Source organism: Bos indicus x Bos taurus, chromosome 25, assembly GCF_003369695.1.
Source record: "Bos indicus x Bos taurus breed Angus x Brahman F1 hybrid chromosome 25, Bos_hybrid_MaternalHap_v2.0, whole genome shotgun sequence".
Lineage (NCBI taxonomy): Eukaryota > Metazoa > Chordata > Mammalia > Artiodactyla > Bovidae > Bos > Bos indicus x Bos taurus.
In genome coordinates this window covers 22,183,762-22,193,919 of record NC_040100.1, presented here as the reverse complement: position 1 = coordinate 22,193,919, position 10,158 = coordinate 22,183,762, and the positions used below count along the sequence as shown (strand labels likewise).

The window sequence follows — 10,158 nt, the reverse complement described above, 5'->3', positions numbered from 1 at the left end:
CCATCTGTAGTGATTTTGGAGCCCAGAAAAATAAAGTCTGACACTGTTTCCACAGAGCCCCAGTTTGAGTTCTCAGAGTCACACAGCAAATTCCCATTGGCTATCTATTTTTTCATATGGTAATATAAGTTTCCTTGTTATTCTCTCCATACATCCCCCCCTCTCCTTCTCCCCCTACACCCTGTCCATAAGTCTGTTCTGTGTCTACGTCTCCACTAAGAGTTAGTCACTCAGTTGTGCCCGACTCTGCCCATGGATTGCAGCCCACCAGGCTCCCCTGTCCATGAGATTTTTCGGGCAAGGATACTGGAGTGGGTCTCCATTTCCTTCTCCAGGGGATCTTCCCAACCCAGGGATCGAACCCGCGTCTTTCACACTGCAGGCAGATTCTTTACCAACTGAGCTACAAGGGAAGCAGTGTCTCCACTGCTGCCCTGCAAATAATTTCATCAGTATCATCTTTCTAGATTCCATATATATATACATTAGTATAAGGTATTTGTTTTTCTCTTTCTGACTTACTTCAGTCTATATAATATGCTCTAGGTTCATCCACCTCATTAGAACTAACTTGAATGCATTCCTTTCTATGGCTGACTAATACTCCATTGTATACATGTAACACAGCTTCTTTATTCATTAATCTGTCGATGGACATCTAGGTTGCTTCTGTGTTCTCTCTATTGTAAATAGTGCTGCAGTGAAGATTGGGGTACACGTGTCTTTTTCAATTTTGGTTTTCTCGGGGTATATGCCTAGTAGAGTCTTTTTATAACTGTATCTCAGATGTGACATGGCATCACTTCTGCATTTCTGTTTGTAAGAAGTCAATTAGTAAATCCAACCCACACTCAAAGGGAAGGGATAAAAAGAGGGCATGAATATTTGGAGGGGGAACACTAGGGATTCTCTTAGAGGCTGTATATACCACCGTGACAGTCTTGTGGGAACCAAAGTTAGGTGAGGATGTACCACCCAAGGAAGCCAAAAGAAAGAGCTTGAGAATGAGTTTGAGTAAAATTCCTTAGAGAGATGTCTACTCTCTTTAATCCTGAAGAATTTCTTAGAAACTTCCCATCAGTAGTCTTATTTGAGATGGATCAAGATTGGCTTTATAGCTTTTCATGGGAAGGAGAATAAACTAACCTGGATTCAGGTTCTCTTTCATTTATTGCATCATTAGACATCTACTGAACATCTACCCTGTGTCAGGCACTATGCCAGAGATACCTAAGACCTCAAGGGGTTCAAAATTCTAATGATAGAGACATAAGATAAAACAATTGTAATAGAACTATGTACAAGGTAGGGCTTCCCTGGAAGCTCAGCTGGTAAAGAATCCGCCTGCAATGAAGGAGACCCTGGTTCGATTCCTGGGTCAAGAAGATCCCCTGGAGAAGGAAAAAGCTACCCACTCCAGTATTCTTGCCTGGAGAAGCCCCATGGACAGAGGAGCCTGGCAGGCTACAGTTCATGGGGTCACAAAGAGCTGGACATGACTGAGCGACTAAGCACAGCACAGCACATGTACAAGGCATGGTAGTGGCACAGGAAGGGAGATATCCAACTCTGCCTGAGAAGTTCAATGAAAGATTCAGAAGGAATACTGAGGCTAGGCCTTGCAGCATGCATAGGCATTTGCCAGCAAAGGGGACGTGTGAAGGCATGAGAGGAGGAGGACACACGAGGCGGTAATAGTATATACAAGGGTCTGCCACGTTCAGGGTAGTGTGAAGTTTGTTGTGGTTGAATGGAGGGTAAGAGTGGATGGGTGACAGATGAATCTGGGTATTTTCAAGGGCCGTATATACCATGTGGGCTTCCAGGTGGCGCTAGCGGTAAAGAACCCGCCTGCCGATGCAGGAGGTGTAAGAGATGCAGGTTTGATTCCTGGGTCAGGAAGATCCCCTGGAGGAGGGCATGGCAACCCATGGAGAATCCCATGGACAGAGGAGCCTGGGGGGCTATTGTCCACAGGATCGCAAAGAGCTGGACCTGACTGAAGCGACTTAACGCTCATGCATATATCTTGCAGAGGATGTTTTACTCTATCCTGGGTGGGACAGAGACACTCTGAAGGAGATTACACCCTGAGGTAGTGTTGGATTAAGATTGAAAATGCAGCTGTGATTTCCACCACAAGGTGGGTTCTTCTTCAGTAGTGTGTCTTCCCACTAACACAGCAGACTAGGTGGCTTAAACAAGAGAAATTTACCTCTCACAGTTCAGGAGACTGGAGGTCCAAGATGGAGCTGTTGACAAGTCTGGTTTCTCCGGAGGCCCTGTCTCCTTGGGTTGCAGATGGCTGTCTCACTATGTCCTCACATGGCCTTTTTTCTGAGATGCCCACCACGGTGTCTCTCTTTCTTGTTCAAAGGACACCAGTCATATTGAATTAGGAACCCTCACTTATGACCCCATCTATCTTAGTTACTTCTTAAATGCCCTAGCTCCAAATATAGTCACAGTGGGGGTTAAGATTTCAACATATGAATTCAGAGAGGGGGATACACAATTCAGTCCATAACAAATAGCTATCATTTTATGAACCATGTATTATCTCCTGGGCCCTGTGCTAAGTAACTCCCATGCAATCTTCCATTTCATCCCCATGCCATTGCAACCTTGGATGAGTTACTTAACCTCTCTATGCCTCAGTTTCCTCATCTGCAAAATACTTGCCTTATTGTGTTGTTATGAGTATTAAATGAATTAATATATTTAAAGCATTCAGAACACTGTCTGGTGCAGACTGTTCGTTAAACATATGAATAAACTCTCTCTAAGATATAGATAGAATTAATTTCCTCATGTTACAGACAAGAAAATCAAGACCTTGAAGGAACAGAGGTTGGCTGGCAGAACCCCTTGAATTCAGTGCTGTCCTAATCACAATGCTATCATTTTGGATCTCTAAAATGGGCTTAGGGGGGTCTCAGAGCTTGATAGATTCTGATGTGTTTCTCAAGGGAAGGGAGCCTGGCTAATCTCACATTTGGAGAGCAAGGCTTATCAAAAAGCAACTGCTGGCCAACAGTCCTGTCTACACCAGGACTGACACCCTGATCTGCCACCATCTGCTGCCTCAAATGATGAGTAGGGACTTTTTTTTCCCCCAGGTGACAAAGTGGGAATACAGCACTGATTTATATATGGATGCATTTGGAGAAGGCAGAAATTCTAGTGGTGCTGAAGCAGAGGGTGTCTGATATGGGGGCGACATGCCACACTAGTGGTCATTGGGATTTGTATGTCTTGCCTGCCCTTTGTGTTGCAAGCCACAGGGAGATATTGGAGATTTTTAAATAGGATATCCTCATCAGTATTAGGAGAAGGCAATGGCATCCCACTCCAGTACTCTTGCCTGGAAAATCCCATGGACAGAGGAGCCTGGGGAGCTGCAGTCCATGGGGTCGCTAAGAGTCGGACACGACTGAGCGACTTCACTTTCACTTTTCTCTTGCATGCATTGGAGAAGGAAATGGCAACCCACTCCAGTGTTCTTGCCTGGAGAATCCCAGGAATGGGGGAGCCTGGTGGGCTGCCGTCTATGGGGTCGGACAGAGTCGGACACGACTGAAGCGACTTAGCAGCAGCAGCAGCAGCATTGGTATTAAGCCACAAGAATGGATTTTGGCCAACCTAGGCTAAAAAATTCAATTAAAATTGGAACAGAAGTCAAACAATCATATTTTTGAAAGATTTGCCCCAAAGATCTAGGCAACAAGAAGTAACAGAAAACCCCTCAAAGAAACTTCACTATTTTTCTTTCTCTGCAAGAACCACCTCCAGCTGTAGTCCGGGGAGAAATAATCTGATTGGCTTAGCCTGGGTCACATGACCAACACTAGAAGGGCAGCAACCTCTCTATTGACAGTCTTGGCCAACAATCTTCAATGCACTAGGGTAAGTTCCCTAAGTAAAAGTGGATGCTCTTACCTGAAGACAGGAAGTTGTTGAAAACACAAGGGGAGAAGTTGGAAGCAGACTTCTACTAACTGAGACAGCAGACCTGAGAACCAAATTGGAAAACAGTGTTTTTGTTAACCTTTTACTGGATAATCTGCAGTCCTGTGTACATTGGAGCTGTGCTTAAAATCTGCTTTATGCCTAATTTTATTTTATTTTTATCCATTTATTTTGTGGTCCCACATCAGCCTTTAGAAAAACAACAGGTCATGGCCTGGAAGCAGATCCCAGGGTGGTTGGGGGAGGTCTAGGGTCCTTTTGCAGATAGTCCTGTGTGTAGCTGGGGAGGTCTGGGGAGGGGAAGGGTGGGTGGGGAGTGCAGTGGGAGAGGTTGGGGCCACGCTGCTCTGTGCTTTGCCCCCCAGTGAGTCTGTAGCCAGTGCAACAGGGCTTTAGAGCAGACCCCCAAGGGTGGCCAGGAGTATGAGGGCCAGGGCCAGGGTCCAGGGAGCCAAGAGGCCAGAGCCATTACAGGATGGCAGCAGGATGTGGTGCATATGAGCTTGGAGCGGCCTTGTATATGGTCTCAAAGCAGCTGGGCACATAAGACTTGCTCACCTTCATCCTGACTGGGGTGTAGTAAGTCTGTAGTTGTGCCGTAGGTGACCAGGGCCAGGCAGCACATGGGCTTGAAGCAGTTCTCTGCACTGTAGGTGCATACGTGGCAGTCCAGAGCCTGGGCTACAAGTCAGCACACCAGAGCCACCAGGAACAGGGCAGGTAGAGGAGCCATGGCTGGAGGTGAGAGGGCAGAGTGGGAGCAGGGAAGTGGAGAGCAGCTGGTCCTTGATTCAACTCAATCCAGGGCTGGGGGAAGGCACAGGTGGCGTGGGACAACACCTCATCCTCCAGGAGTTCCTGGTTGCCTGAGGCTCTGAAGCCCCTTGTGTTACACAGTCAGCTCTGTACCCCAGCAGCTGGCTGTGCCCCTCATTCTTACAGCCCAGCTTTACAGGGATGTTCGCGAAGCTGTGGCCCAGGCCTAATTTTAGGTTGTGATTTTTCAGATAAATATGAGTATTTTTCAATAGTTAAAAAATTCTGATGGTAGGCAACTAGGCAACTCTATCTAGAAACAGAGGGTGTTTTATGAACAAACATACTTATGAATTTTTTCAAGTAGTCAATGCTTGAGTTCAAAACCTAAAATGATATACAAATGTATACATGTGAAAGTCTCTTTCCACTCCCAGGCATATAGATAAGCACTTACTAGTTTCTTATGTATGTACCCTTCTGGTGCTTAAAAAAAAAAAATTCTGTTATAAATACAGATGGATATATATGGGAAAGACTTGTCCTGGGTTTCTCTCTGGAAGTTGTTGCCCCCCCCCCCCCACCGAGGAGGCCTGAAGAAGCTGAAGTTCTATTTTATGAGCCCAGCTCCAGCTCTGTGAGTCTTCCCCTGACCTGAAGTCTTTTGTGGGGACCTGGGCCCTCAGAGTTCTCAATGTTCCGCTTCATTTTCCTGGGAAGGTCCAAAGTTTCCAGGCTTGGGAATGAACACCCTGTTTCAGTGGAATACTCCAGCTTACTGAGACTGGGAAATCCTGGGGTCAGCTGAGTTTTCACATTCATCCCATTCATCCAGGTTCTCTTGGGCAGAGGTCAACCCTGTTGGCCTTTTGTTTTTGTAAATAAAGTTTTATTGGAACACAGCCACACCCATTTGTTACATATTGCCTGTGGCTGCTTTTGCTTTACAACAGCAGAACTGCATAACAGAGAAAGGATGGCTTTCAGAGCTACGCATATTTTCTACCCGGCTGTTCACAGAAGACTTTCGCCAACCCTGCTGTAGGAGGTGAAAAGCTCATGAGCACATTGCTCTGCAGTGCTTTCCAGTGGTTAGGGAACCTCACGGGGGCCCCTAGTGAGAGACCATCATTTCAGAGAAGCAATGGCTCAGTCAAGAACTGTGGGAATTATCCCTGTTCCTCCTTCCCCTCAGCCTATCCCTGTCCCACATTCAATTCAGCATCAGGCCTGTAGATTTTTCCTCCCAAGTCTCCTTCATTCTGTCCATTCTCTCCATCTCCATCTTCATCATTGCTTTGTCTCTTGCCTAGATCACCTTCCTAAGCCTTCCTCTTCTTCTTGTTTTTGCTCCATCTGTTCTTCACAGAGCAGCCAAAGTGATCTTTGTAAAGTAAAGATCAGGTCAGGTCACCCTCCTGCTTAAAATCCTTCAATGGCTTATTATTGTTCTTAGGATAATGACCCCAAAGGCGTTATGCAGACACCATTTCTCTGCCAAAGTGCTCCCCAGCCTCCCTTCTTTTCCAAAACACTCCCCATTCTTCTGGTGTTACCTTGACCATCACTTCCTTGGAGAGTCTCTCTTGACCTCTCTCACAAGGTAGGGCCTCTCAGGCTCTTGCAGCCCTGTCCTCATCCCCACGTGGGACCTTGTCTCATCACAGCTGCCATTTTACATTTATTTATGTAGATTTTTTTTGGTGGGGGGGCCTTTTCCACGAGAGGAACCCATATCTGACTCTGCTGACCACTGTGTTCCCAATGCCTTGCACAGTGCCTGGCGCATAGTAGACCCTCCATAAATATTTATCAAATAGATAAAGGATGAATCACGTCATCCCAGCCACCTCTGGGTGATGGGAGAGATTCTGAGGTTTTAGGTGCCAGAGTCTCAACTTCATCCCTTGAGAGTCATGTTTATCAGAGTGAGTTGGCAGAGCCAACTTAGGCTGATGCTGGCTGAATGCCATTTGGAGACAGCAGCTGCTGAATTCCTTCCAGTTAGTGTCTCCAGCCCCAGACAGGGTGTACCAGCCTCCAGACTGTGTCCCAGAGATCAGTCATACCAAGAGGGCTGCTTGTCACATTTGCTCCCAGCTCCTCCATGCCTGGTCTCCCCAGAACCCAACCAGTGAAGATGCTTAATGAGGAAAGAGAGACAGGTGTGTTGGTGCCAGGCCCTGCCACTCCCTTCGCTATCTGTCAAGTATTCCATGGGATCCAGACACAGAATTTTATTTGTTTTTCTGGACCTAAGCTGCCCCCTGACATAGCCAGTGATTGCTTTTTTAAAACCACGAAGGGGAGCTAGGTCCTTTCATCTCCTGATAAGGTGCCAGGTGACAGAGAGATCAGCATCCCAACACATAAATCTGCAACTAATCCTTGGGAATCAATATTTTTCATTAAGAACCTGTGAGAGTTGGGCCATTATGGGGAAAATCTGTTTAGGTTGACACCTTGATGAAGTTATTCAGTTCAGGGGCTTAAGTCATTGAAAGGTAATAAAGAGCACAGAGCAATCTCGGGGCTGGTTAGGGGAGAAAACGATGGGAGTATTGAGCTTCAGTTCAGTGAAAAATGACCTGCTGATTTATTGGGGAATGATGGGGTGCTGGCCTCCTGAGCAGGCTGGGCCAGACACAATCAACATGGCAGCACCTCACTCTCATTGCTTCTCACCATCTGCAGTCACTGCTATTTATAATCTATCTGGCAGTTTTAAAAAAAAGTAGTGGGGACATATTTAGGGCTCTTGGGATATTTCCATTTCCTACCTTCATACCACTCTTTCCCATTTTGGACTTTCTCCTATAGGTCGTGGGAGATAGGGGCATTGAAGTATTGTAAACAATCGCTAGCCTGCTTGACCCACCATCCAGCTCGTCTGTCTTTGGGTTTTCTATCCCTGGTTTTATGTGCTGGAAGGTCTCCTCATTTGGGCAACTCCTTTGGACCTTGAAGTTGATCTCCCATGGTTATGCAAACCCTCCCCTTGGCACCACAGTCTCCCCTTTCTGTTCCACTCTCAACTCTGGACACCATCTCGGTTTCTGTTCAGGGGCAGCTCCATGGCCTAGGGCCCATCAGGAACCTCACACCAACTGGACCATCTCTGTGGTGCGGTCCCCAGGTGGAGATGATGGAGACGAGACACAAAGGTTGGGAGAAACAGATGTAGAGAAGTTTTCTGGTGAGGTGGTAGAAGCTTTAAGCTCTTCTTACTGCTGGCCACAATTTTCTAGAAGGAAGACATGAGGTTTTAGAAACTGGCCAGGGACTCTTAAAAGGATAGCCAGACACGGTGAGAGCCCTGCAGAGCATGCAGTCTCACCAGACCACACCATGGTGTGATTTCCTCCACCTGTGCTCAGCCTGCCTTGCGGAGGGAAGGAGAAGGCATGGTTGTGGGGAGACTTGTTTATATCCAGCCCTGTGTTATTCTGCCACATGTTACAGTTATCTACTTGTCTATTTAATCTACCTGATTAGTCTGTTGAGGACATTAGAATCCACATCTTATTGATTCTTGTATCCCCGAAGCCAGACACAAAGCCTGGTACCTGGGCAGGTGTTTAATGGACCTGGGTGTTTGATGACTATTTTCCTTCCAGCTCTAAACTCGAATGGTTTTTTATTTGTCCAGTGGATCTCAGCCTTCTAAATTCTGGGTACTCAATTCATCCTCCATATCCCCTCCCCCGAGACTCACTTAAAGGATCTAGTCTTTTACAGCCATTTATTTATTAATAGCCATTAATTTATTTAGCCATTTAAAAATCAGGCATTCAATAAGACAATAAATCACACCATGAAAGAGTAGGCACACGAAACACACATATACCCAGCATTTACCTCCACACTCAACCAGTCTGTTGGTTTTGGTTAGCCTTATTGTAGTGCTATTGTAGCTAAATGTCCCAGTTTCACTAGGGATTTGTGACCCACAGGAAATCACTTGTGGGTTCCCTTCCCTCTTCCTCCAGGTGGCAGCATGGAGTAATAGTTAAACCCCTAGATTTTGGAATCAGTTTTCCTGGGCTCAGATCTTAGCATTGCGGCTTACTAGGGGGGTGACCTTGGGTGAGTTATTTAAACTCAGTTTCCCCGCTATAAAAAAGAGGAGTGGGTGGGATAATAAGTAAACCATCTCAAAGAATTGTTACAAGGCCTTTTACAAAGAACTTAGAATATAATGGACATTTCATAAAGTCTAGGTGATGGAAAAATCACGCAGATATCTGTGCTCTGGGACCTCCATATTCAGGGACCTCCTCATAGACGTCAAGAAGCCCCCAGTCATCCAGACCCTCCGCCGGGAGAAACTGAGTATTGCTTTAGCGTTGCTCCCGGTGATGGAAATCACGGGGAAAACGAACGCTTGCTTACTGCTCTCTGGTTCTGTGTGTATTGATCAGCGTCGCGGGGGTGGGAATGGGGTACTGTTCTAGAAACACTCACTTTGATTCCTCAAATAAATTCCCCCCAGGGTCCTGCTAGGAAACTAATTGGGAGTTGATACTGATGAATAAATGTGCTGCCGCCGCCTGAGGAATTGACCACGCCGGCAGATGGCTGGAGCATGAGAAACACTCTGTCGCGGCCTTCCAAGGGGCCCATCAATAATAGATGGGCTCCGGCCCTCCGAGAGGGAGGCATTGCTGCTGCAGGTATGAATTATGGATGCCGTTTAGGGTAATGCGGATCCATCTCAAAGGTTCCGCTCAGTTTATGTGCTAGTAAAAGCCGGCAATTTGCTTGTGTTCCAGCTATAATTTGCGCTACATTAAGGGACCCTCCTTTCCATAATGGATGTACGGTTGGACGCAGGCGCAGTCAAGCCTCGAGGGCAGCGCCCCGCCTGGCGGGATGCAGCGCGCGGCCAGGTGTGGTCCTGCGCAGCTCATCGCCGCGCTGGAGACCCTTGGGTGTGCAGGCAGATGGAGGCCTTTAGCTTCTCCGAGATCCTGGGAAGAAGTCTCACGCCCTTCTGTGAGTCACCGGTCAAATGCAGTGGATGTTTGTCCGGAGACAAGCAGGGGAAAGAAAGGCCTATGGGTTGCTGGTCTAGACAGAAAGACACCCAGGTTTTGCGAGAGAAGCAGTTGGTGAGATGATGATGGAACCAGACTGCCCAGGCTGAATTCTGGCTTTGCGGTTTCCAAGTTGTGTGCAAATTGGCCTTTTTTTGTGTGCCTCTTCGCCCCAAATAACAGTAACCGTGCTGACTACAGAGAGGCTGAAGCCAGCGCAAGCGCATGAAGGCCAGCTGTTGAATTATCAGGACTGTTGTTATCTGGTTGTTAAAAAAGCCACTATTAAAAATTAAATTCTATAAACTTGGAGTTAAATTATATTAAAACCAAAGCAATAAGACCTCAAAACTCATCAATTCCTAATCATTTGACTTCATTTTACTATTATATATGC

General features: G+C 46.6%; 1 pseudogene; it reads right to left on the bottom strand.

Moving 5' to 3' along the window:
- Nucleotides 1–4,361: 4,361 nt before the first annotated feature.
- LOC113883310 lies at nucleotides 4,362–4,702 on the bottom strand (annotated as a pseudogene).
- Nucleotides 4,703–10,158: the final 5,456 nt, after the last annotated feature.